The sequence below is a fragment of the Manis pentadactyla genome, chromosome X (assembly GCF_030020395.1).
Source record: "Manis pentadactyla isolate mManPen7 chromosome X, mManPen7.hap1, whole genome shotgun sequence".
NCBI lineage: Eukaryota > Metazoa > Chordata > Mammalia > Pholidota > Manidae > Manis > Manis pentadactyla.
In genome coordinates this window covers 31,918,998-31,946,089 of record NC_080038.1, presented here as the reverse complement: position 1 = coordinate 31,946,089, position 27,092 = coordinate 31,918,998, and the positions used below count along the sequence as shown (strand labels likewise).

Here is a 27,092-nt window from a genome sequence, read left to right as displayed (position 1 = left end):
GCAGATGCTACAAAGAACCTCAGAGGGAGACTTGATTTTGTTTAGTATGGTGAGAAGAGTACTAGACAGAGTCACAGGCCTGAATTCAAGTTCTGCCTCTACTACCTTGATCATAGCCTAGAGCTTCCCTGAACTTGCATCTCTGAGGTGCAATTAATACATTCCGCACTTCTAGCCTCAGGAAGTTGTTGTTGGCGTAATGTGAAAGCACTTTGAGAACTCAATAAAGTATAATGGAAGAGAGCAGTGGTATCTGCTTATTGCTGTCCTTATTGAATAAGTAATACCTTCACTGGTTCTGATTTCTAACGGTTCAAATGACGTTATTGATCAGATGCTTCTGTAGGCAGCAGGGATGGGACAGGGCTTATGTGAGTGACAGAGAGTGCCTCCTTCTGTTCTGTGCTCTAGGCACTTGGCTTGCCCCACCTTAGTACTGGGCCCTCTTAAGCAGCTCCAGTGACTTGCAGATCAATCATGGAAAATATCTTCCTGAACTTTGTTGAGTCAGATTTTGCCTGTTTTCTCCAAAGCTGCCCTAGGAGATTGATTACCCCCAGGACTGTGGTTCTTTCCCAACCTTCACAAAAGATAACAATCTCTGACAGTTTAGAAATTTTTTTTTAATGCATACATTTTACAAAACTGGTCACACACAGTTCTGGGATTAATTCATGCCATGTTCTAACCCCACATCAGTTATCAACAGAAGCTTCCAGAGTTACTCAGCATGGCTTGGTACTCACCTACTCTCAAGCCTCAGATAGATTTGGAAAATGTTCTGATTGTCGGATTTCATCATGGACATACGGAGGAAAGCTGTACTGAGACAGGGCAATACATTCCTTCCTGTTTCCTCTGTTCCTTTTCAGAAGGATCATCAGGTCATTAGTGAGGCCATCATGAAGTGCTTACTTTAAAAGGTGCCTTAGCAAGTATTTGTTTAAATGGTTGGGCAGTTAATAGAGTTCTTGCTAAAGGACAGGGCATGATAATGTAATCTGCGAAGATGAGCATGTTTCCAACCTGGAGATAAGGGAAGTACTTCAAGAAATGCTACTTTTGCAGTACACAGAAGGTAGTAATAGCATCATTTTGACTGTGTTGACTACTTTAAAAGCACCATTAACATCCTGAATCTCAGAGCCTCTATCCTTCACTCTCCAAGCTTGACTTAGTTTGTCTGATTTCACTTGTTTATTACTGACTTTGTCAGTGAAAAGACACTACTGTGTGCTCATTTTTTCTTTCCTGGCATTGTACAATGAGGTTTGTACTGGACTTGGCAAAGAGTCTCTCAAACATGGCTCAGTGTGTCACACAAAGGGACAACAGAGGGAAATATCACAAAGACATGGCACTAGCCTTATTAACTAAGGAGCCGTGAAAATAAATAACACAGCTGGAAAACCAGTGTAGGTGAAAATGCAGGCAAATTTCTTTTAGTATTCTCTGATATTAGATTAAGAAATTATATGTTAAATGAATCATTCCTTTGTGACATGAAAAAAATTATAAACAGTCCTAAATAAAAACAGTAGAGGAGATGAGAACATACTTGTGCCTTTAACTTAATAGGCCACCATCAGCGTCCTTTGTATGTGGCATTGAAATCTTATTTACCATATATGAGTTCTGAGCTAGGGATTAGTATTTGTGACTTTTTTTTTTTATTGAAGGGTAGTTGACACACAGTATTACATTAGTTTCAGGTGTACAACACAGTGATTCAACGTTTATATACATGATAATTCTAGGTACCAGCTATCACCATACCAAGTTGTTACCATATTTTGACTATATTCCTTATGCCATACATTACATCCCGGTTACTTATTTATTTTACAATTGGAAGTGTGTTTATATATATATATATATTTTTTTTTTTGTGTGAGGGCATCTCTCATATTTATTGATCAAATAGTTGTTAACAACAATAAAATTCTGTATAGGGGGGTCAATACTCAATGCACAATCATTAATCCACCCCAAGCCTAATTTTCGTCAGTCTCCAATCTTCTGATGCATAACGAACAAGTTCTTACATGGAGTACAAATTCTTACATAGTGAATAAGTTACATGGTGAACATTACAAGGGCAGTCATCACAGAAGCTTTCGGTTTTGTTCATGCATTATGAACTATAAACAGTTAAATATGAATATTCATTTGATTTTTAAACTTGATTTATATGTGGATACCACATTTCTCTCTTTATTATTATTATTTTTAATAAAATGCTGAAGTGGTAGGTAGATACAGGATAAAGGTAGAAAACATAGTTTAGTGTTGTAAGAGAGCAAATGTAGATGATCAGGTGTGTGCCTGTAGACTATGTGTTAATCCGAGCTAGACAAGGGCAATAAACATCCATGTATGCAGAAGATTTCTCTCAGAACATGAGGGGGGAGGTTCTAAGCCTCACCTCTGATCCCCATTTTCTCACCTGATGGCCCCCTGCAACTGTGCCTGTCTTAGGTTGTTCCTCCCTTGAGGAATCTTACCTGTCTCTGGCTAACCAGTCATCTTCCGGGGCCATACAGGGAAATGTTGGTAAGTGAGAGAGAAGCCTTATTGTTTGAAAAGGTTAGCTTTTTACTTCTTTGCATATTTATGCCCTGTGGCTTCTATGCCCAGCATTTGTCTTGAGGTGTCTTTACCACTTGGAAGAATTATGATACTCAGTAAATTCGACATGTGGCACGAGTTCTATTTAAAGGTTGTAATTCGGTAGGAAGAAGAAAAGCTATAGAAGTAGCAGGCAGAAGAAAACCTGGGAAGATTGATTATTTCTTTGACATATCTTCTTGTAGAGTAACTTCAGCATGGATAGGTTTTAAACTACTAATTAAATTGTGCACAAACATTAACATAATAGGAGTATAGTTACATAACCAAAGCATACCTGTAATTACCAGCCATCTCCAGTGAAACCAAGAAAACCAGTTAGGCACCTTAGGCATTTGTGAAAACTTATCTATGATATGGTGGATGTTGTCCAACTGAACTTGAACAGTCTGAGAGAATTCAGATAAATTAAAACAACCCATTCCTGGGGAATGTTCACATCCCTTATGTTCTTTTAACAGTAAATAGTCTGTGGTTGTAAGATTTTGGAGTGCTACAATTTGCACTTCTCCTAATTCTTGGTTGAGTTCCACAGTATAGATCCAGTCAAATTTGTTGTTTTACTGTATGCACAGGCCAGCTTAGATATATCCTTCATTCCCAGGGCAAGTCCAGGAACTGGTGGGATGAGTGCATCTACAGCTGTGGCAGTGCGTGGATCTTTGTTGGGGTTTTTTTTTTTTTGCTGATCATCTTCTGTCATGAGTCTTCCCAAGTGTGCTGATGTTGGAAGTTCTTTTTCATATCGTATCTTAGTTCATTTTCGGGGTAGCCAAATTAGGCTTTGATCCTCTATATAAACACAAACAGACTCTTTGCCTACACTTTTATATGCCCTTTATATCATTGTGTAGAACTCATTGGAGGTCACCACACAGGAACTGCTTTTTTTTTTTTTTATCATTAATCTACACTTACATGACGAATACTTTGTTTACTAGGCTCTCCCCTATACCAGGTCCCCCCTATATACTCCTTTACAGTCACTGTCTATCAGCGTAGCAAAGTGTTGTAGAATCACTACTTGTCTTCTCTGTGTTGTACAGCCCTCCCCTTTCTCCCACCCCCCTATGGATGCTAATCTTAATACCCCTCTTTTTCTCCCCCCCCTTATCCCTCCCTACCCACCCATCCTCCCCAGTCCCTTTCCCTTTGGTACCTGTTAGTCCATTCTTGAGTTCTGTGATTCTGGTGCTGTTTTGTTCCTTCAGTTTTTCCTTTGTTCTTATACTCCACAGCTGAGTGAAATCATTTGGTATTTCTCTTTCTCTGCTTGGCTTGTTTCACTGAGCATAATACCCTCCAGCTCCATCCATATTGCTGCAAATGGTAGGATTTGCCCTTTTCTTATGGCTGAGTAGTATTCCATTGTGTATATGTACCACATCTTCTTTATCCATTCATCTATCGATGGACATTTAGGTTGCTTCCAATTCTTGGCTATTGTAAATAGTGCTGCGATAAACATAGGGGTACATTGGTCTTTCTCATACTTGATTGCTGCATTCTTAGAGTAAATTCCTGGGAGTGCAATTCCTGGGTCAAATGGTATGTCTGTTTTGAGCATTTTGATGTACCTCCATACTGCTTTCCACAATTGTTGAACTAATTTACATTCCCACCAGCAGTGTAGGAGGGTTCCCCTTTCTCCACAGCCTCGCCAACATTTGTTGTTGTTTGTCTTTTGGATGGCAGCCATCCTTACTGGTGTGAGGTGATACCTCATTGTAGTTTTAATTTGAATTTCTCTGATAATTAGCGATGTGGAGCATCTTTTCATATGTCTATTGGCCATCTGTATTTCTTTTTTGGAGAACGGCCTGTTCAGTTCCTCTGCCCATTTTTTAATTGGGTTATTTGTTTTTTGTTTGTTGAGGCATGTGAGCTCTTTATATATTCTGGACGTCAAGCCTTTATCGGATGTGTCATTTTCAAATATATTCTCCCATACTGTAGGGTTCCTTTTTGTTCTATTGATGGTGTCTTTTGCTGTACAGAAGCTTTTCAGTTTAATATAGTCACACTTGTTCATTTTTGCTGTTGTTTTCCTTGCCTGGGGAGATATGTTCAAGAAGAAGTCACTCATGTTTATGTCTAAGAGGTTTTTGCCTATGTTTTCTTCCAAGAGTTTAATGGTTTCGTGACTTATATTCAGGTCTTTGATCCATTTTGAGTTTACTTTTGTATATGGGGTTAGACAATGGTCCAGTTTCATTCTCCTACATGTAGCTGTCCAGTTTTGCCAGCACCATCTGTTGAAGAGACTGTCATTTTGCCATTGTATGTCCATGGCTCCTTTATCAAATATTAATTGACCATATATGTCTGGGTTAATGTCTGGATTGTCTAGTCTGTTCCATTGGTCTATGGCTCTGTTCTTGTGCCAGTACCAAATTGTCTTGATTACTATGGCTTTATAATAGAGCTTGAAGTTGGGGCATGAGATCCCCCGTACTTTATTCTTCTTTCTCAGGATTGCTTTGGCTATTTGGGGTCTTTAGTGGTTCCATATGAATTTTTGAATTATTTGTTCCAGTTCATTGAAGAATGTTGCTGGTAGTTTCATAGGGATTGCATCAAATCTGTATATTGCTTTGGGCAGGATGGCCATTTTGACGATATTAATTCTTCCTAGCCATGAGCATGGGATGCGTTTCCATCTGTTAGCGTCCCCTTTAATTTCTTTTAAGAGTGACTTGTAGTTTTCAGAGTATAAGAATTTCACTTCCTTGGTTAGGTTTATTCCTAGGTATTTTATTTTTTTTGATGCAATTCTGAATGGAGTTGTTTTCCTGATTTCTCTTTCTGTTGGTTCATTGTTGGTGTATAGGAAAGCCACAGATTTCTGTGTGTTGATTTTGTATCCTGCAACTTTGCTGTGTTCCGATATCAGTTCTAGTAGTTCTGGGGTGGAGTCTTTAGGGTTTTTTATGTACAGTATCATGTCATCTGCAAATAGTGACAGTTTAACTTCTTCTTTGCCAATCTGGATTCCTTGTATTTTTTTGTTTTCTCTGATTGCCGTGGCTAGGACCTCCAGTACTATGTTAAATAACAGTGGGGAGAGTGGGCATCCCTGTCTAGTTCCCGATCTCAGCGGAAATGCTTTCAGCTTCTCACTGTTCAATATAATGTTGGCTGTGGGTTTTTCATAGATGGCCTTTATTATGTTGAGGTACTTGCCCTCTATTCCCATTTTGCTGAGAGTTTTTATCATGAATGGATGTTGAACTTTGTCAAATGCTTTTTCAGCATCTATGGAGATGATCATGTGGTTTTTGTCTTTCTTTTTGTTGATGTGGTGGATGATGTTGATGGACTTTCGAATGTTGTGCCATCCTTGCATCCCTGGGATGAATCCCACTTGGTCATGGTGTACGATCCTTTTGATGTATTTTTGAATTCGGTTTGCTAAAATTTTGTTGAGTATTTTTGCGTCTACGTTCATCAGGGATATTGGTTTGTAGTTTTCTTTTTTGGTGGTGTCTTTGCCTGGTTTTGGTATTAGGGTGATGTTAGCTTCATATAGTGAGTTTGGGAGTATCCCCTCCTCTTCTATTTCTTGGAAAACTTTAAGGAGAATGGGTATTATGTCTGCCCTGTATGTCTGATAAAATTCCGAGGTAAATCCATCTGGCCCGGGGGTTTTGTTCTTTGGTAGTTTTTTGATTACCGCTTCAATTTCGTTGCTGGTAATTGGTCTGTTTAGATTTTCTGTTTCTTTTTGGGTCAGTCTTGGAAGGTTGTATTTTTCTAGGAAGTTGTCCATTTCTCCTAGGTTTCCCAGCTTGTTAGCATATAGGTTTTCATAGTAGTCTCTAATAATTCTTTGTATTTCTGCGGGGTCCGTCGTGATTTTTCCTTTCTCGTTTCTGATACTGTTGATTTGTGTTGACTCTCTTTTCCTCTTAATACGTCTGGCTAGAGGCTTATCTATTTTGTTTATTTTCTCGAAGAACCAGCTCTTGGTTTCATTGATTTTTGCTATTGTTTTATTCTTCTCAATTTTATTTATTTCTTCTCTGATCTTTATTATGTCCTTCCTTCTGCTGACCTTAGGCCTCATTTGTTCTTCTTTTTCCAATTTCGATAATTGTGACATTAGACCGTTCATTTGGGCTTGTTCTTCCTTTTTTAAATATGCTTGGATTGCTACATACTTTCCTCTTAAGACTGCTTTTGCTGTGTCCCACAGAAGTTGGGGCTTAGTGTTGTTGTTGTCATTTGTTTCCATATATTGCTGGATCTCCATTTTGATTTGGTCATTGATCCATTGATTATTTAGGAGCGTGTTGTTTAGCCTCCATGTGTTTGTGAGCCTTTTTGCTTTCTTTGTTCAATTTATTTCTAGTTTAATGCCTTTGTGGTCTGAAAAGTTGGTTGGTAGGATTTCAATCTTTTGGAATTTACTGAGGCTCTTTTTGTGTCTTAGTATGTGGTCTATTCTGGAGAATGTTCCATGTGCACTTGAGAAGAATGTGTATCCTGTTGCTTTTGGATGTAGAGTTCTGTAGATGTCTATTAGGTCCATCTGTCCTAGTGTGTTGTTCAGTGCCTCTGTGTCCTTACTTATTTTCTGTCTGGTGGATCTGTCCTTTGGAGTGAGTGGTGTGTTGAAGTCTCCTAGAATGAATGCATTGCATTCTATTTCCTCCTTTAGTTCTGTTAATATTTGTTTCAGTTATGTTGGTGCTCCTGTATTGGGTGCATATATATTTATAATGGTTATATCCTCTTGATGGACTGAGCCCTTTATCATTATGTAATGTCCTTCTTTGTCTTTTGTTACTTTGTTTATTTTGAAGTCTGTTTTGTCTGATACCAGAATTGCAACACCTGCTTACTTCTCTCTGTTGTTTGCTTGAAATATCTTTTTCCATCCCTTGACTTTAAGTCTGTGCATGTCTTTGGGTTTGAGGTGAGTCTCTTGTAAGCAGCATATGGATGGATCTTGCTTTTTTATCCATTCTATTACTCTGTGTCTTTTGATTGGTGCATTCAGTCCATTTACATTTAGGGTGATTATTGAAAGGTATGAATTTATTGCCATTGCAGGCTTTAAGTTTGTGGTTACCAAAGGTTTAGGGTTAGCTTCTTTACTATCTTACTGTCTAACTTAACTCGCTTGTTGAGCTATTATAAACACGGTCTGATGATTCTTTATTTCTCTCCCTTCTTATTCCTCCTCCTCCATTCTTCATATGTTGGGTGTTTTGTTCTGTGCTCTTGTTAGGAGTGCTCCCATCTAGAGCAGTCCCTGTAGGATGCCCTGTAGAGGTGGTTTGTGGGAGGCAAATTCCCTCAACTTTTGCTTGTCTGGGAATTGTTTAATCCCTCCTTCATATTTAAATGATATTCGTGCTGGATACAGTAGTCTTGGTTCGAGGCCCTTCTGTTTCATTGCATTAAGTATATCATGCCATTCTCTTCTGGCCTGTAGGGTTTCTGTTGAGAAGTCTGATGATAGTCTGATGGGTTTTCCTTTGTAGGTAACCTTTTTTTTCTCTCTGGCTGCCTTTAATACTTTGTCCTTGTCTTTGATCTTTGCCATTTTAATTATTATGTGTCTTGGTGTTGCCCTCCTTGGATCCCTTGTCATGGGGGTTCTGTGTACCTCTGTGGTCTGAGAGGCCATTTCTTCCCCTAGTTTGGGGAAGTTTTCGGCAATTATTTCTTCAAAGACATTTCCTATCCCCTTTTCTCTCTCTACTTCTTCTGGTATACCTATAATTCGTATATTGTTCCTTTTCGATTGGTCACTCAGCTCTCTTAGAATTCTTTCATTCCTGGAGATCCTTTTATCTCTCTCTGCATCAGCTTCTCTGCGTTCCTGTTCTCTGTTTTCTAGTCCATTAATGGTCTCTTACATCTCTTCCATTCTGTTTTGAAGTCCTTCCAGAGCTTGTTTTTTTTCTGTATTCTCCTTCCTTAGTTCTTGCATATTTCTCTGCATGTCCATCAGCATGGTTATGACTTTTGTTTTGAATTCTTTTTCAGGAAGACTGGCTAAATCTATCTCCCCAGATTCCTTCTCAGGGGAAGATGTAGCAGATGCCGAAGCTGTCTGGGTTAGTCTTGTCTGGATCATATTTTTTTGCCTTTTCATGTTGACAGGTGCTATTGACTGTCAGCTGGGAGGGCCAAAATTTTCACTTGCTACTGGCCTTTCTTTACTGGGACAACTGCGGCCCCTAGTGGCTTGTGTTGGGTAATTGCGTGTAGACTGGGTCTTTGTGTCTTGCCTGGCCGGAAGGGAGGAATTTCCCTTTCTGTGGGCGGAGTTTGTCTCAGGCTGCTTCTCTGCTTTTGCAGCGCCCGGAGGGGTAATGGATGGGGGGGCTGTTTGGCTGTTTACCTCCGTGAGGGTTCTCAGAGCTGTTGCCCAGGGGGTTAGTGCGCCCGGTTTTCCCTGTAATTTCCAGCTGCTGGACTATGACCTGTGTTGTTTCCGTCAAGCTGTTAAGTCCCTGTCCCTTTAAGGCTTTCAAAAAGCCCCTGCTTTTCTTTGTCACAGGGGCATCAGCTTCGGCACCTGCTCAGAGGTCTTACTGCCCTGTTCCCCCAGTATCCAGGGCCCCCCGCCCACGCACTGTGTCTGTGCTCTGGTGGGGGTGGCTGGGGCTGGGTGTTCGGCAGTCCTGGGCTCCGTCTCCCTCCCGCTCTGCCTATTCTTCTCCCGCCGGGAGCTGGGGGGAGGGGCGCTCGGGTCCCGCCGGGCCGGGACTTGTATCTTACCCCTTTCACCAGTCGCTGGGTTTTCGCTGGTGTAGCTGCAGTCTGGCCACTGTCCTGCGTCTTCTGGTCTCTCTTTTAGGGCTAGTTGTGTTTGTTGTATTTTCAAAAGTATATATGTTTTTGGGAGGAGATTCCCACTGTCCTACTCACGCCGCCATGTTGGCTCCGCCCCCCAGTATTTGTGACTCTTAAGAATGTATAATACTTTGCTGTTAATAAGTATTCATTTGCTGGGTGAGTATTCATCACTGTATCTGTTAACAGCTAGAAGACGTGTTTATCAGACAGTGAAGTGCCTCAAATACCAAAATCCTCTGAGCAGCAGTGGTCCATAGCTGTAGTAATTCAAAGGCAACAGCACTGATAGGCAGTCACCAAGGTAGGTAAGATCACTTAACTCAGAAGCTTGTTGTGTACAACCCAGTGGGAGGTGCCTAAGGCACCACTTACCTGGTGTAGCTCCAGGGGAAACGTGTTCCTAGAGCGGGGCAAATAAACTGGTGTGACCGAAGTCAGTCAAGGGAAAAGCTAAATTGGGAGAAATCCATTTATTGCTTGCAAGAAGCCTGGCTCTGTTCGTCCCCTCTAGCCACTCTCACTTGGGTCTTGGCCAGCACTTGCCTCCCCCATGCCTACTTCTTCCAGGAAAAACTCCACAGGCAGAGCCCTGGCAACTGATAGGCGCCAGGCCAAGTTGTGCAATAGAGGGGAGATGAGAACAGCTTCTCTCCACCTCATGTCCCTTGAGGCTGTGGGAAGAAACACCTATTAATATGGAAATAGATTAAGGCCGGGTGAGGGAGTCTGGAAATACTGCAATTTTACTCCATACCTAGTCAAAGTCACCCTTCTTGATCCATAGGTTTTTATCTTTGTGGTTGTTCTTTACATAAAGAATATAATACATCATGGACTACCAGAATAGTATGAGATGACTGTTAAAAATAAGAACCGAACATATAAATAAAATCATGTGTGAGATTTTAATAGAGAATTAACATTTTCACAAAGAAAAGAATGTGAGGATTTTACAAATGTGTATATATATATAGGCTCACAACATATTATGTACATAATACTAGAGTACTTATCTTTAATCTTCAGATGAAAATTAAAACTTTCTTCTGCCTTTTTATTTTGCCCCCCACCCACCCATACCAGTTCCCAAGCAACTGGCATTTTCATGACAAAATGAGACAAAGTCTCAGTGATACCGGGGTTCTTGCTTATGGAGTCGAAGAATGAACTTAGCAAATACCCAAGGTAGGAGAGCCAGGGCAGAGGCTTTTATTGAGAGATACAATGAGAGGACAGAGCTCCTGGCTCATTCCAGGAGGGGACAAGAGAGCCCATGATGGTGCATTGTCTAGGGGATTTGTAGTCAGCTGAGGATTTTCAGGAATGTGGGTAAGGGCTAGGGATGCAGACTCATACCACCTGCCCTGCCCCCAAGGTGGGCTGGGTTGTTGTCTGTTTGCTAAGGCTGTTTATAGTTGAGATACAGTGAAGTCACGGGTTATGCTGAGACACCCTTCTCTATTTGTGGAATACTCACACATTTCAGGCCAAGTTGCATCTGGCCTTTTGAGCTTTAACTGATCTCACTGAAGATGTCTATATTCCTAGTTTAGTACCTTTACTCTAGAGAATTAGTGTGATCTTGACTTTGCATAATGCTTAACACAGAGTTTCGATAGGGATTTATTTGCACATTGTTACATTGTTCTGTCTATAATTGTCTTGCTTTGCTTTTTCCGGAGGCCCTCACCCTACTCTGACTACACCCACAGTCCCTGTCTCATTCCCTCCTCTACAGATAGAGACCCTAGCTGCTGCTAGGGAAAGGGGGCAAAGACCGCTCTGGCTGCTTCATGCTGAGAGGGGTCACAGTAAAGAGTGCAGTTAGGTCTCCATCACTAGTCGGTCGAGAGAGCCTCGAAACATGGGCACTTCCATTCTGGGTTCCATTACTATTACTATTTGCAGTTTTATGGCTTCCAGGCAAGATAGAACAAATCATGTTATTAGGTTAGATAGCAACATCTGGAGTTGGATTTTCCATTTTGGAGGAATAAACTTGATGAGTTTAAGAATGCATGGCTGAATATGAGAACTAGAAATAGTAAAACTTTAATTGAAATGATGGGAGAAAACTAGCACATCTGGTGAATCATAGCTAGATATTTTGGGGAAACTAGAATTCTTGTTCTAGGCTATGTCTCAATGACTAGTATTAGGATTTAGTATAGATAAGGCTGCATTATTGAAGCAATACTTTTCTCTAAAATAACCCTCATTTTTATTAGAAGTAACCAGATTAAGAAAATAATTAACACTTGGCTTGATTATTTGCATAAGTGCAGCAAGAAGAGCAATTGATTATATAGGCTTAAATGTGCTTTGCTGGTACTTTTTATAAGGAATTTCAGATTGGACATTTAAAGGCCTCTCAAGGCCATAAAGCCAAGCCAGACTTGCCATCAGATTGTGCCTGCAGTACCTGTAGATTTGGGTGAATTCCTCTCTTCTTGAGGTCCCCAAGACATTCCTGAGGTTCCTGCACCTCCCAGGAATGACCTTCCTTACCCAGTAAGGCTGCTGGCAACCCTGTAAGCAAGGTACCAGGCCAATTTTTTCCAAGGGGCTTTGTTGGCTCTATAAAGTCAATCTTAGTTCCTTAAAGCTGTCTGGTTCATATGAGTTTACTCTTAGGTATGACATTCCTGTCAAAGCCTTGGTAATATAACCAGTGTTTTTAATTGGTCCTCTTACAAGGAAAGCAGATTCTTACTGAACTTATGCAAATAAATATACTGCCATGAAATATAAAAATAGTCACTGAGAGTTTTTAGATTCTGGAGGGATCAGGTAGAGAGAAAGATGAATGTTTCAATTCTGCTTACAAAGGTATTGTCATTTACTAAACTGTTGTCAGCTTAAGAGAAAAAGCTTAAAACAGTTTATCAGCAACATTTGAAACAAAAAGCCACAAAATGATTTTCCTTAGTTTACTTAATCCTATGTAACCAATACCTGCTCTGCTGAAATCTAGTTTAGGATACTTGCTCTGGTAGAATTTAGTTCTTTATTAGTTTAGGAGTAATAAAACAGTGACTATAAATGACAAAACTTACAAATGACAATGGTGAAAAATCTGATGAGAGCTTACTGTAAGACAGTTGACATAAGGAAATTTGGATATTTCTGTAACATAAAACATTAGCATCATTTTCCTTTGACAATGCTTTCCAGGTAATTATATATCAGATAAATAAGCCAAATTAGGCAAATATTTTCCTGATGAGGAGAAAAAATTCCTCTAACATGTTCCAGGGGCCCTCTGGAAAATATCAGAGTTAACTAGAGGTAAAAAAAAAAAAAGCACCTTTTTGAATTTGATTTTAGGAAGCTGTCAGAAGAAAGTCTTTTTAAGGCACTCGCCTAAATAGAATCATACATAGGTCACTATGAAACAATACTTCTCTATTTAACCAGAATGACAATAAAAGCTTAAAGGCAAATACAGAAGGTTGCACAGTACTTAGACAACTCATTGAGACTTTAAGTATGAGAAACTGCTTTGATAAAACAATTAGAAAACACTTTGCAGTCTTTCAACATTAAGAGCCATTTTTTCCTTGAAAGATTTAACAGATAACATCAACTTGAATGACTTTAGGTAAACTTAGGCAGCTGATAACCATAAGGACATGTCCGTTTCAGTTCAACTTAAATTAGCATTAATGCTTACTATTTTCTATTAGAATTTTCTGGAAGTTTTAGAATGCCCAATTTTTACAAGTGCTTGTTTTTAAATCAATTCTTATTAACACCATCTGGAGGTAGAAAAAGATCTTTCATTTACATATTTAGTCACACAAACATACAGATTGAGATGTAATGACTATAGTTAGCAATACTATTCATAAAAAAAATATACACAGACAGGTAAACTGATACAGAGATTTGAGTTACTGATATCCAATTGCCTTCTTTCTTTTTAGCTTATTTGACTTAAAGTATCTCAGTTTTCAAGAGTACACTCTAAGGGCAAGCAGTTTATATAACTGGGTTAAGGTCTAGATGGCCCAGATGAACAGGGCCAATGAAGGCTCTGAACTGATAGGGACTGTGTATGTCCAGGGGGCTGGAAATGAAATGCAAGTATAATTCTAGCACCATTTAATTTAAAACCAGGCTGTATTGCAGAAGATTAATTTTTTTCTGTTTCAGGGAGTTTAGTTTAAAAACCTCCAATTTTTGAGGATAATAATGAGCCTGATAAGTAGAATAGATTTTCACCAAAAATTTAGAAAACCAGTTCCATATTGTAGTAGTGCATGGGACTTTTGACTGTTTTCCTTCCTGTGGCAAAATAGATTTAGCTGCATAGCCTTATTATATTGCATACTTCTCTCAGGGGCCAAGCCTCCCTAACCAGAGAGTTTCTTTGAGGCCAGGCTTGTGTGCAGAAGATAAGACACTTCTTTTTCAGGGTCTGGGGATTAAATTGCTCCCAATTCTTTAGAATGCATGCCAGAGGTGTGTCTGGCTTTAAACTTGAAGAGGATGCTCCCATCTGGAAGAGAGAGAGAAAGACAGGTGTGCAACACCTGGTAGGCCTTTTCTCTGTGAGGGCGTCCCCTCGCCTTGGAGCCTGGGTGATAGTGGTCAATCACCTCCTCTGCCAGGCCTACTGGATTTAACCACGCCTTACCAACATGGCCTGTACCTTGCCTTGATTCCCCTCTTGCCTTCCCACTAAGCAAGAGTTGCTTCAGAGCCCTGGATCTAGTGGGACCTCACCAGTATGCTCTTACTTTACGCCTTCTGGGAGTCCTAAACCAGACCCTAGTTTCTCTGCACAGGCTTTAGCATTTCACACTCGGGATCATTCTTAAGAGGCCCCTACCTGTCTGATAAGTTCAGGGACTGTGTGACCTATCACTGCCAGAGTTGTGGTCAGTAAGAGTTACAAGCCCCTTTCGCTTCCCTGGGGGCTGCAGATAAGGAAATTCCATAGCCCCAGGATGACTGCCTCTAAGGAAGAGAGTTCAATAGAATAGAGCCATTTACATGTTGGGCTCAAGGTTTCAGCTTGACTACTTCACAGATTTCATTTTCATTACACAGGAGAAAGTGGTGCAGGCCTAAGAGGACTGCTTTGAATGAGGAGCAGGGGAACTTTTTCCAAGGCCAGAGATAAAATTCACAGGCTGCCACAGACATATATGGGGAGGGTCTAAACTCTCAAACACCAGTTTCTGCCACTGCCTGGGAATTATCCTGCTAGTCACTCACTGTAACAGCTGATCTGTAAGATCGGAGGTCATCTGTGACTCTTGCATAGGCAGCAGCCTAGCCAGAGGTTCACTCAGTGCCATCGGATCAATCAGCCAGAGCTGAGATCCAGGACTATTGTCTACTAGTCCTGGAGTCTGCAGATTAGGATCTGAAAGTAGGAAATTGGTTCAGCCAGTTCCAGACATTCCCGTCCTGTAGTTGGGGATCAAGGAACAGCAGACACTGGGAAACCTTTCACCGGAGACTTAAGACTGGTAGCCAATGCTAATTGTCTTTTAAGTGGCTAACGGGTGCCCAGATACATTTTATGAGATAAAAAAGGGCAGCATTAAGTTAGGAATAAGAGTGAAGCGTGGATCTCCTACCTTGCAGTGGTGAACATCAGGTTCCATGAAATTGACGAAGTTAGAGGCACACATAGAGCTTGTAAAGGAAGTAAAGAGCATCTTTGCCTTACCCAGAGGCCAGGGCGGCCTGAAAAGGGAGGCTGAAAGTCAGAGTGAGAGAGAGAGACACTCCTCACAGATACCCAGTCGGGCTGTCGGGATCTGATTCCAGACACGTGGGCCTTTGAGAAGCCGCTGAAGTGCATCCTCAGCCTAGACTCTCACAGTTGCCCATGGCTTTCCTCAGTCCCTCGCATCCAAGGAGAGCCTCTGAAAGGGAATCCTGGCCTCCACTCAGTTGACTTTCCCGGCTCCCAAGGGAGATGGGAGATCCACTGAGGGAGACGCAGGGGAACCTGTCGCTCAAGACTTTGAGATTGACAGCCGGACTAGTCCCATTTAAATGGCTGATGAGTGCCTGATTTTGAGTGCCGTAGACAGCTTCCTTCTATAAGGACAGTGAAAGAAAAAGGCAGGCTCGGATACCAATACCTTGGAAGCTATCCTGGATGAGCCCCCCAAAATGATGCCGGGGTTCTTGTTCATGGAGCCAAAGAATGAGCTTTGCAAACACTCAAGGTAGGAGAGCAAGGTTAGAGGCTTTTATTGAGACATACAGTGAGAGGACAGAGCTCCTGGCTCATTCCAGGAGGGGACAAGAGAGTGTGATGGTTGCATTGTCTAGGGGATTTGTAGTCAGCTGAGGATTTTCAGGAATGTGGGTAAGGGCTAGGGATGCAGACTCTGTACCACCTGCCCTGCCCCCAAGGTGGGCTGGGTTGTTATCTGTTTGCTAGGGCTGTTTATAGTTGAGATACAGTGAAGTCACAGTTATGCTGAGACACCCTTCTCTATTTGTGGAATACTCACACATTTCAGGCCAAGTTGCATCTGGCCTTTTGAGCTTTAACTGATCTCACTGAAGATGTCTATATTCCTAGTCTGGTACCTTTACCCTAGAGAATTAGTGTGACCTTGACTTTGCATAATGCTTAACAGAGAGTTTCGATAGGAATTTCTTTGCACATTGTTACACTGTTCTGTCTGTAATTGTCTTGCTTTGCTTTTCCTGGAGGCCCTCATGCTACTCTGACTACACCCACGGTCGCTCTCTCATCAGGACTCCACAAAGCAATTTCTTGGGAGTTTTCTTGCTATGAAATTTGGGATTATTCTGTTACCATGCTTGAGTAGAATTTGATTTTTAAATCATACATGTTTCCCTGTTTCATTCTGTGTCAGAACACACCTCTCACTGCATGTTCTAGGTGTTATGGCAGCAATTTATGATCTTTATTAGCCTAATATGCAGTTATTGATGGCTAATTTCACTGCCTTAAGAACAGTTTCTGGAAGAAGTTCATCATGCTATCTCAATATCAGCAAGCCACAAGATGCTCCTACTCCTCTTTTACAAAATAAGAATAATATTTAGCCATGATTCTTCAAAAAGATTAATTTTTATTTGACTTACAGAAAACAATATCTGGAATAGCTGAATGATAGGAAGCAGATAGGTCTTATTAGTGGAGAATATTTAAACTAAAAATATAAAGACACCTTAGGATTTTTTTCTGTTTCTTCTCTTCCAGTATTTAGTCATGGGAAATAACTTTTACCTAGCTTAGAAGAAAATATTAGGTCTATAAAATCTTAAATCTGGAAAGTCAGTTTCTGTCTTCATTTTCCATACTTAATGGTAGCAGGTCCTTGATGTTCTTGTATATATGAACATACTGTCATGCTCTAGAGAAACAGTGGCGGTGCTGACAGTCTGCTTTTTTATTAAAACAGAGCAGCATAATTCCTTTGGGTCCCTGGATGTGCTTGGCTCCTTTAGCTTAAGGAACTGTACCATGTCCCCCACACTTGTCAAGACTTAGAAGAAGGAAGGATGGTTTATAGTTACCATAGTAAGTCTCAAAGCTCTTTGATTCACTGCTGAACTACTGCTCAATTGATGCCAATCTGAACCTTTCACTTGGAGCATACAGCTCCATATTTTCAAACAGGGAAAGAACATTCAAACTGACAAGCCTTAGTAGAAAGCGACCATCTCATAATGTAGGGCCTAATTTTATTTGACAGCTCCCTGGTTTATAGTTCAAGTGAAGGCACACATTCAAAGACAATTAATTATTTCATTTTCTGGCATATTCATGCATCTGCAGCTTAAATGCTGTCACCAATTTATCATAAACCCTTATATAACAGCAATATAAATCTGTTTGAGGTTGACGACAGCCATTATTTTTTTCTTGGCAAGTCTTTCCCACTAGAAAAAAAAGCTATTTGAGGGTCAGGCTACTTTTTTTTTTTAAGTTATAGTAGTGTTTGATGCCTTTTATCTTTGATGCAGTCCTCTCTGCCTTTTACCTAATTTAAGAAGAAAATAACCTTTGGTACTAAGTGTAGAATGGTTTGTCAACCTCAGCACTATTGACTTTATTTAAAATTGAGACAGAATGCACATAACATAGAATTGACCTTTTTAAAGTACACAAGTTAGGGGCATTTAGTACATTCGCAGTGTTATGTAACCATCTAGTTTCCAAACATTTTCATCACCTCCAAAGGAGACCCCACATCTAGTAAACAGCTATTCTGTTCCTCCCTCTCTCCAGCCCTGGTAATCTGTAATCTGCTTTCTATCTCTGTGGATTTACCTATTCTGGATATTTCACATAAATGGAATAGTACAATATGGGACTTTTTATGTCTGGCTATTTTCACTTAGCATACTGTTATTTTTAGGTGTATCCATGTTCTATTAGTTATTAGTACCTTATTCCTTTTTATGGCTGAAGAATATCCCACTGTGTGAATATACCACATTTCGGTCATCCATTCATCAGTTGATGGACATTTGGGTTGTTTCTGCCCTTGGGCTGTTGTGAATAGTGCTGCTATGAACATTGATGTGCAAGTTTTTGTTTGTATATTTGTTTTCCATTGACTGTTGTCATTTGGGGCCAAATGATTCTTTGTTGTTGGGGGCTGTCCTGGGCACTGGAGGGCATTGAGCAGCATCCTTGGCCTCTTCCCGCTAGATGCCAGTGGCACCTATCCCTCCAAGCTGTGACAACCAGCAGTGTATCCAGGCACTGCCAGATGTTTCCTGGGGTGCAAGATTGCCCAAGGTTGAGAACCACTGATTTAGAACAAAGGAAAAGAAAACTTTAGAGATAAGTCATAATTCACATATTATGATGCTTTTCATAGAAGTAATTTAAGTCTAAAGGAGAGTATTACGTGGTTCTGGAAACCAGGATGTGGTCCTGGTCCTGTAATCAAGTAGCTGTGTCCTTGGATAAGTCACTTAATGTCTGGATTTCAGTTTTCTTGTCAGAAAAATGAAGGGATTGAAATGGATCAGCGGTTTCCAGTCTGCACAGTGAAGCCCCAGGTTTTCTAAATGGGTCCATGAAGAGCTGTCATGGTGGGGGAGGAAAGCAAAGTGCTCCCAGTGTGTAGCACCTACCTGCCCTTTAGTCAGAGCAAGCAAAAGTTTGAATTCTGCTATCATTTCTAGAGTAAATTCACATATAAACATTAATTTCACCAGTGAAAAGTCATTTCTGAAATCCATGTGTTAAATAACAGAGGCACTAATTTGTGATGAGACTCCATTTCTTACATTATACTCTGCTGTGGTGACCTTTTGATTAAAAGTACTATCTATTCTATTAGGACAGTTATCCATTCCTAGAGTCTAGATGAGAGCTAACTATCACATAAATGATACCTTATTGTCTATGTTGGCAAGTTGTAAGGAGCTCACTATAACATAGAGTTATGTAATTAAAACTTTCATATTTGCTGAGTTCTATCTACATGCCTTTTTCCCCATTAAATGATGATTATTAGTTAGTTACTTCCATATGGGACAGAACTGTATAATCAGTGTAGGTAGTATGCATAAAATAAAAGTTTTATGGTTGTAACAACTATTAACACTAAGACTAATGATATTCTTGCTGATAATTGAGGCACTAGAGGCAGGAGAAATATCTGTCTTTGGAATTCTGTTTTTGAAGATTCCACCTGAGTATATGCTTAATTTTCTGCAATAATATCACTTACTAATTCCATTATGTGTTTGTTTCCTGTGGGTAAGGCACAGCCCCTAGTCCATAAATACCATGTGTTAAGAGTATCATACATTTAAGTCAGTTGTTATAATTGGTGTCAACGTGATTGCTGCCATCTGCCATTTCATGAAGAATTCTTTCTGATAAGTAGTTATAAATCGTAAAACTCTTTAACGAAAATCTGGCCTTTTACATTCTTTTGTGGGAGACTCTATTAGACCATTTCTTGTATCTCAGTGTTCCTCACCAAGCATAAAATTACATTAGACAAAAGACATTTGAATATATGAACTAAAATTTGTTTTTTAAGAAAACCATATTCAGCTAGTAAAACTCACTCTGGGGGGAATCAATTTTGTTTTGTTTTTAATTGACTTTATAAGACATACATTACCTCTTTTGTCTTCTTCTAGAAATCTGTTTCTGGCATTTTCTTCACATTTATTCCTGGAAACCTGTCTGTTATCACCTGGCATTTTATTGCATACCTCTGGTAGCACAAAGATAATTTTTTTAAAAAGTCTTAGGTAGTGATCATAACCTCTACATTGTCCTTAAGAAACAAGTACAGGATATTAAAGATATTAATAACAATTGTTTCTTCTCTCAAACCTGAGACTTCCCATTCTCACTAGCTCAATCCTTTAACTTCAGATTATTTTTTAAATATCTGAATTCTTAAATGGGTTTCAGCACCCTAATCCTATGAAAATATATACTACATACCATTCTAGCTTAGCTGTAAATTTGTAACAAGCTGGCTGGGTTCATAAACATCACCATACAACAAATTCTGAATTATAAACCTACCTTCTATGAGAGCATTAACCTTTAATTTCCACAAATAGTTTACAGTGGTGAAATACAACTGTTAAGTACTCTATTCTTTCTACCTTCATAAGTAATAGGAGGATGATCTAAGCAGCATCTTTTTCTATTTGCATCCTTTCAGTTTTTTGTAACTGAAAGATCACTTTAGAATGTGAGACTGTTTTTCTAGGGAAAGCTATTTCTTTCCATCAGTCTGTGGTAGAAAATACCTGCTTAATACTCTTTTCAGAAAAAAACTTGAAGGCATTTTATGCATGTACCACTAAGTAAATAATAGCATCAGAATGGCTTAGAAGGAAGAAAACAAGGAATTATAAGTGTGACACTTCAGATGTATATGTATATAAGGCACAGGCTGGAGAGGGTGCTTTGTTGATTTTCTCCTCCTGTTTATTTATTTCTTTTGTTGTTAGTTTGGGGGCAGGGGTTGCTTGACTGGAGAATAGGGTATTCATATCCCAGAAGGAGTTGGATACAATACACTATTCCCGCTTAACAAAAATCTTTCCAATTATAAATAAAACTTTACCGTCACGACTGAAAGAGCCTAGGAAATCATATTCAATGCCTCAGCTTCGAAAATTAGGAAACAGAGCCAGATAAGATAAGCAACAAATGCAGAATCATGCAGCCAGTTTACTGCCAGAGCTGTAACAGGGATCCGTCATCCCAACTACACTTCAGGGCTTTTTTTTTTTAACCACACGGCACTCCTCTTTTCCTCCAGTTGCATTTCTCTCAATACAAAGTTGGTGAAAGTGGAGAACAGATACTTGCTTCAACAAGATAGTCTCAAAAGGCAGTTTTCATGTGACAAACTGAAGGCTCAAATAAGTGAATAGTTGAGCATGTTCTGCCTGTGTTTTATGAGAAATTCACAACTAAACAAGGTATTACAGATTTATTCAGAAAAGAAAACCAGCTTCCTGGTTAGCATGTGGACTCAGGTTCAGTCTGTGGCGCACCAATATTTACACATCGTCTAGGAACAAACTTTCCATTTGAATAAATACATGTTGCAGATGAAAATGCTCATCTTTTTAATTAGTGTTTTAAAAAAACCTTTTTACAAAACTATTTGTGTGGAAATACTGTCTTCCTAAACAGTATCTTGAACATAATATGGTCCTTTCTCGGTGACCCAGATTTACCACTATAAACATAATCATTGATGCCTACATCTTTGGGAACTGTTTGTGACAGGGATTAGAGCCTACTTTAAATGATCCCCAAAGGGCCTTTGTCTTTTCCCTTGCCTTCAGATTACTCAGCTTTGCCTTGTTGCTGTCAGTGCATTGATCTAGTTCAACCCACCCCTGCCTCTTCTACAGTTCAGCTTTAATATGCAGGGAGGCTTGTAGATGAGGGTTGACTAAAGTGATCCCTGATTAATCTAAGGGAGCTGGGACTCCTGGTAGGTAAAGCATAAGTTATAAATGCTGACCTTGGTCTTTTCTTGTTTCTAAGCTGACGAGTCTGAGTTTATTTGGGTGATTTCTGCATAAATGATGTATTAACTATTATTAATATTCACAATGGTTATGTAAAATACCGAATAGCTACCTGAGCTATCAAATAACCTAAGAGTCAATAGAAAATACTTTAATTATGCACTGTATTTTGTTGTAGCTACTCATTCCTTAATCTGTCCTTCTTAAGAGCTACTCTGTGGTCTACTGTTAAAAATCTAATGATGGGCATCATTTGATCAATATTGAAGTTAATAAAAGTAAGCATATAGATTACAGGAAAGGGTGGTTCCTTATGAGTTTGTTACAAATATCACATCCTTATAAATAAATACTGACCAGAAGTAGACCTTAATTTACACTGTGAAGAATTTCTGAAATTTTGAAATTTATGAATCATCAGAGTGTACTGTAGCCACTATATGACATAAGGTAATTGAAAGGACCTATGAGGCTCTTGTAAGGCTTTAATACTGGCTAACGATGTGGTACAACAGGAGAAAGATGGCTCCTATAGTCATTTTCAGTCACACAGGACCACTTTGTCTTCTGATTGTGAACTATCAAGATATGAACCACCAAAGAACCTTGGTGTCAGGGGAGCCAAGGTACAAGTTTACTGAGAATCTTTGATGCTCCTCGGTCATATAGCTGCAAGGAGGCTGCATAATCAGTTAGGTCAGATGCAAACCATCAGTCTATACACTTTCAGTAAGCAGTGCAAACAAGTTAATACACAGCACCTCCCAGGGGGTTTCAGACTTCAAACAGCACTTTATAATTAAGTGAGTACCTTTCATCCCAAACTTGATCAAGAGGACTGAACTGCTAGACATCCCTGGAGTTGAGCATACAGACTCACTGCAAGTAAACGCTATCTTTAGTTATTTAGTCTGTATTTTCTAAGTGTATTTTTAGTATCAGCTTGAAAAATCTAGTTTTTCCTTTCACAGAATAACTGCCATCATGACAATGACATCGAGTTATACTATTTATTGAGCATCCATTCTTTGCCAAGCCCTGAGCCAAGTACTTCATGTACATCACCTCATTTATAACTATGAGATTGGTGTTGCTATTCCAGTTTTACAGGTGAAAAAGTGAAGCTTAGGCTTTGCTTCCCTCACAGAGCTGTTTGCTCTAATAACTCATTTTCTTTCTTAATGTGTTAACTAATGTGTACCACTTCACAAGCTTGGGATAGCAATCACATCACATATGTTACATAAACAACCACAGTTCCTTGCTTGAGGATATGCATTTTTAAAAAGTTGCTTATGTTTATATTCAGGAGATTTTTGCCTGTGTTATCTTCTAAGAGTTTTATGGTTTCCTGACTTACATTCAGGTATTTGATCCATTTTGAGTTTACTTTTGTGTATGGGGATAGACAATAATCCAGTTTCATTCTCTTGCATGTAGCTGTCCAGTTTTGCCAACACGAGTTTTTGAAGGAGCTGTCATTTCCCCATTGTATGTCCATGGCTCCTTTATTGTATATTAATTGACCATACATGGTTGGGTTTATATCTGGGCTCTCTAGTCTGTTCCATTGGTCCATGGTTCTGTTCTTGTGCCAGTACCAAATTGTCTTGATTACTGTGGCTTTGTAGTAGAGCTTGAAGCTGGGGAGCGTAATCCCCTCAGCTTTATTCTTCCTTCTCAGGATTGCTTTGGCTATTCAGGACCTTTGTGGTCCCATATGAATTTCAGAACTGTTTTCTCTAGTTCACTGAAGAATGCTGTTGGTATTTTGATAGGGATTGCATTGAATGTGTAGATTGCTTTAGGTAGGATGGCCATTTTGACAATATTAATTCTTCCTATCCATGAGCACAGGATGTGTTTCCATTTATTGGTATCTTCTTTAATTTCTCTCATGAGTGTCTTGTAGTTTTCACAGTATAGGTCTTTCACTTCCTTGGTTAGGTTTATTCCTAAGTATTTTATTCTTTTTGATGCAATTGTGAATGGAATTGTTTTCCTGATTTCCCTTTATGTTAGTTCATTGTTAGTGTATAAGAATGCAACAGATTTCTGTGTATTAATTTTGTATCCCGCAACTTTGCTGAATTCAGATATTTGATCTACTAGTTTTTGAGTGGATTCTTTAGGGTTTTTTATATACAATATCATGTCATCTGCAAACAGGGACATTTTGACTTCTTCCTTACCAATCTGGATGCCTTTTATTTCTTCATGTTGTCTGATTGCTGTGTCTAGGACCTCCAGAACTATGCTGAATAAAAGTGAGGAGAGTGGGCATCCTTGTCTTGTTCCCAGTCTTAAGGGAAAAGCTTTTAGCTTCTCACTGTTAAGTATAATGTTGGCTGTGGGTTTGTCATATATGGCCTTTATTATGTTGAGGTACTTGCCCTCTGTATCCACTTTGATGAGAGTTTTTATCATGAATGGATGTTGAATTTTGTCAAATACTTTCTCAGCATCTATGGAGATGATCATGTGGTTTTTGTCCTTCTTTTTGTTGATGTGGTGGATGATGTTGATGGATTTTCAAATGTTGTACCATCCTTGCATCCCTGGAATGAATCCCACTTGATCAAGATGGATGATCTTTTTGATGTATTTTTGAATTTGGTTTGCTAATATTTTGTTGAATATTTTTGCATCTATGTTCATCAGGGATATTGGTCTGTAATTTTCTTTTTTTTGTGGTGTCTTTGCCTGGTTTTGGTATTAGAGTGATGTTGGCCTCATAGAATGTGTTTGGGAGTATTCCCTCCTCTTCTACTTTTTGTTGGAAAACTTTAAGGAGAATGGGTATTTGGTCTTCACTAAATGTTTGATAAAACTCATTAGTGAAACCATCTGTTCCAGGGGTTTTGTTCTTAGGTAGTTTTTTGATTACCAATTCAATTTCCTTGCTGGTAATTGGTATATTCAGATTTTCTGTTTCTTCCTGTGTCAGCCTTGGAAGGTTGCATTTTTCTAGAAAGTTGTCCATTTCTTCTAGGTTATCCAGTTTGTTAGCATATAATTTTTCATAGTATTCTCTCATAATTCTTTGTATTTCTGTGGTGTCCATAGTGATTTTTCAATTCTCATTTTTTATTCTGTTTATGTGTGTAGACTCTCTTTTTTCTTGCTAAGTCTGGCTAGGGATTTATCTATTTTGTTCATTTTCTCAAAGAACCAGCTCTTGCTTTCATTGATTCTTTCTTTTGTTTTATTCTTTTCAATTTTATTTATTTCTGCTTTAATCTTTATTATGTCCCTCCTTCTACTGACTTTGGGCCTCATTTGTTCTTCCTTTTCTAGTTTCATTAATTGTGAGTTTAAACTGTTCATTTGGGATTGTTGTTCTTTCCTGAGGTAGGCCTGTATTGCAATATACTTACATCTTAGCACGGCCTTTGCTGCATCCCCACAGATTTTGCGGTGTTGAATTATTGTTGTCATTTGTCCCCATGTATTGCTTGATCTCTGTTTTTATTTGGTCATTGACCCATTGATTATTTAGGAGCATGTTACTAAGCCTCCATGTGTTTGTAGGCTTTTATGTTTTTTGTGTGTAATTTATTTCTAGTTTCATACCTTTGTGATCTGAGAAGCTGGTGGTACAATTTCTATCTTTTTGAATTTACTGAGGCTCTTTTTGTGGCTGAATATATGATCTATTCTTGAAAATGTTCCATGTGCTCTTGAGAAGAATGCGTATCCTGTTGATTTTGCATGAACTGTTCTGTAGATGTCCGTTAGGTCCATCTGTTCTAATACGTTGTTCAGTGCCTCTGTCTCTTTACTTATTTTGTCTGGTTGATCTGTCCTTTGGAGTAAGTGGTGTATTGAAATCTCCTAAAATGAATGCATTGCATTCTATTTCCCCCTTTAATTCTGTTAGATTCACATATGTAGGTGATCCAGTGTTGGGTGCTTAGATATTTATAATAGTTATATACGCTTGTTGGACTGACCCCTTTATCATTATGTAATGTCCTTCTTTGTCTCTTGGGACTTTCTTTGTTTTGAAGTCTAATTTGTCTGATACCAGTACTGCAACTCCTGCTTTTTTCTCCCTATTAGTTGCATGAAATATCTTTTTCCATCCCTTCACTTTCAGTCTGTGTATGCCTTTGAGTTTGAAGTGAGTCTGTTGTAGGCAGCATATAGATGGGTCTTGTTTTTTTATCCATTCAGTGACTCCGTATCTTTTGATTAGTGCATTCAGACCATTTACATTTAGGGTGATTATCGATAGGTATGTACTTATTTCCATTGCAGGCTTTAGATTCATGGTTACCAAAGGTTCAAGGGTAATTCCCTTACTATCTAACAGTCTAATTTAACTCACATTGTGTGCTATTACAAACACAACCTGAAGGTTCTTTTTTTTTTCCTCCTTTTTCTTCCTCCTCCATTCTTTATATGTTAGATATCATATTCTGTACTCTTTGTCTATCCCTTGATAGACTTTGGGGGTAGTTGATTTGATTTTGCATCTGCTTAGTAATTAATTGTTATACTTTGCTGTGGTTTTATTTCCCCTGGTGACATCTATTTAGCTTTAGGAATACTTCCATCTATAGCAGTCCCTCTAAAATGCACTGTAGAGGTGGTTTGTGGGAGGTAAATTCTCTCAGCTTTTGCTTATCTGAAAATTGTTTAATCCCTCCTTCAAATTTAAATGATAACCTTGCCAGGTAGAGTATTCTTGGTTCGAGACCCTTCTGCTTCACTGCATTAAATATATCATGTCACTCCCTTATGGCCTATAAGGTTTCTGTTGAGAAATCTGATTGATAGCCTGATGGGCTTTCCTTTGTATTTGATCTTTGCCATTTTAATTATTATATGTCTTGATGTTGTCTTCCTTGGGTCCCTTGTGTTGGGAGATCTGTTCTCCTCCATGGCTTGAGAGACTATCTCCTTCCCCAGACTGGGGAAGTTTTCAGCAATTACCTCCTCAATAACACTTTCTATCCCTTTTTCTCTCTCTTCTTCTGGTACCCTATGTGGATATTGTTCCATTTGGATTGGTCACACAGTTCTCTCAATATTCTTTCATTCTTAGAGATCCTTTTTTCTCTCTGTGCCTCAGCTTCTTTGTATTCCTCTTCTCTAGCTTCTATTCCATTTACCATCTCTTCTAGTACATCCAATCTGCTTTTAAATCCCTCCATTGTATGTTTCATTTCAGATATGGAAGTTCTTAATGATTGAATCTCCATCTTAAATTTGTCCCTGAGTTCTTGAATATTTTTCTGTACCTCCATGAGCATGTTTATGATTTTTATTTTAAACTCTCTTTCAGGAAGATTGCTGAGTTCAGTTTCATTTGGCCCTTTTTCTGGGGTTTGTGAGATTTTGGTCTGAGCCAGGTTCCTTTGACGTTTCATAATTCTGTGTGGTGCCCTCTGGTGCCCAGAAGCTCTAGTCTCTGGAGCTGCTCAGCCCCTAGAGTGAGATTGGGTTTGTAGGAGAGCAGCACTGGTGCCTGGGGGCAGGAAAGAGCTGTTTCCTGCTTCCTGGCTGCAGTGCCTGTCTCTAGTATCAGAGCCAGTGGGTTGAGCACATAGGTGTAAGCCTCTGTGCTTGGCATCTCTAGCTGTTGTAGGCGGGGCCTCGCTCTGGCTGCCCTGATGCCAGTGCAGTGACTTCTGGTTTGTGAGCAGGTGCTGGCAGGCCAG

General features: G+C 39.3%; 1 protein-coding gene across 4 annotated transcripts in view; it reads left to right on the top strand.

Moving 5' to 3' along the window:
* PRRG1 (proline rich and Gla domain 1) overlaps nt 1-27,092 on the top strand; it is a 148,711-nt gene that overhangs the window by 52,781 nt on the left and 68,838 nt on the right. The gene's annotated exons all lie outside the window — the stretch shown is intronic.